Below are 1,851 nucleotides of genomic sequence, written 5' to 3' on the forward strand. Positions count from 1 at the left end.
TCCTCCGGTCAGAGGGTAGCTGGCTTCATTGTCCTATAACACAGTCATCGCAATATAACCCATGGTCACCGCGGCTGGGCTCTAAGTCCAAGCCCTACCCTGCGGTCTCAACCGTCCCGCTGACCTCACAAAAATGGCGGCCGCCCTTCACCCACCGGGCTCTGAGTCCAGCCCCTTCCCTCACTCTCACCTTCCCTCTCTTTCTCTGTCTCTCTCTCCTTCCCTCTCTCTTTCTCTCCTTCCCCCCCTCTCTCTCGCTCCTTCCCCCCAGTCTCTCACTCTCTCCTTCCCCCCAGTCTCTCTCTTGCTCTCTCCTTCCCCAAGTCTCTCTCTCTCTCTCTCTTCCCCCCAGTTGCTCTCTCTCTTCCCCCCAGTCGTTCTCTCTCTTCCCCCCAGTCGCTCTCTCTCTTCCCCCCAGTCGCTCTCTCTCTTCCCCCCCAGTTGCTCTCTCTCTTCCCCCCCCAGTCGCTCTCTCTCTTCCCCCCCAGTCGCTCTCTCACTTCCAACAACAACATGCCCTCGAAAAAGCCTCGGCACCGCCGGGCACTCCAGCTAGTCTATCTATATATATATATCGGTCGATCTGTCTGTCTGTCTGTCTGTCTGTCATTCTGTCATTCTGTCTGTCATTCTGTCTGTCATCGCCTGTGCGTCTGTCGGGCTATGCGCTCGAAAGTTACAGGGCGTACCTACACGTGCGTTACCTCCAAAGAAAGCTTACGCTTCCGAGACGGTTTTAAGCGTATTTACGTTTCGGCCGGGCTAAAATCCCGCCCGCGGTATCCCAAAAACCTTCAACGTTCCGCTCATTAGCATCTCATTATCCGTTCATTAGCGACAGAGTGACCTCGAGCTCGGCCAATCGTACGCCGGGTTGCTGGCGCGTGCCGCCGGGCCAATCGGTGCGTGTGTGGCCGGGCCTTATCGTTCTGAACCGAGGTGAGTCGCCGCCATCTTGATTCCAAACTTTTCCTTTCTTTTTCCCGCTTTCTGCGTCTTAAAAAAAAACGTTGCTTTTAAAACACATATTGTTTTTTTTTTAAATGATTTAGAAAGTAATTAACTTATCTAATCTCATTAATTTTCCTACCTTTCCCCGTTTTTCCAGGTAGGCCTAGAAGCCTCGGCGTCTCCTCCGCACCCTCGCCCGAGCTAGGCACCTCCCGGCCCCACTCAAAGGCTGGAGGGCCGAGCCTCAGCCCAGCGCCGCTAGGGTGCACGTGCAGCAGGAGCTGAGACGCGCTGTCTCTCTCTGGCTCGTCCGGGGGGCGGGGCTTGCTGAGCGTCAAGCATTACCCTGGCAACCCCGGCCGGCCGTCTCGCACAGCCGCAATTGGCGGTCTTCACCTCGCGGGGGGGGGCCGCGACCCTCGGGGGGGGGCGCGACCCTCGGGGGGGGCCGCGACCCTCGGGGGGGGGCCGCGCGCGCAGCAGGAGCAGCTGAGACGCAGCGTCTCTCTCTCTGGCTCGGCCCGGGGGCGGGGCTTGGTCAGCGTCATGGTTACCCTGGCAACCGGGCCTGCCGGCCGAGCCAGAGAGAGACAGCGCGTCTCAGCTCCTGCTGCGCGCGCAATCGGCGGTCTTCACCTCGGGGGGCGGCGCGCGACCCTCGGGGGGGGCCGCGACCCTGGGGGGGGGGGCCGCGACCCTCGGGGGGGGGGTTCCCCGCCCTCCCTTCCCCCCCGCTCCCTTTTCCCCCCCCGTCCTCCCCCCTCCCTTCCCCCGCCCTCCCTCCCCTCCCTCCCCCCCGCGCCCTCCCCCTCCCCTTCCCCCCCTACCCCCCGCGCCCCCCCTCCCCCGCGACCCCCTCCCCTCCCTACCCCCCTCCCCCCTTCCCTTCCCCTTCCCTTC

The sequence above is a fragment of the Somniosus microcephalus genome, chromosome 18, assembly GCF_052327205.1.
Source record: "Somniosus microcephalus isolate GS21.2 chromosome 18, FLI_Smic_1.0, whole genome shotgun sequence".
Classification (NCBI taxonomy): Eukaryota; Metazoa; Chordata; class Chondrichthyes; order Squaliformes; family Somniosidae; genus Somniosus; species Somniosus microcephalus.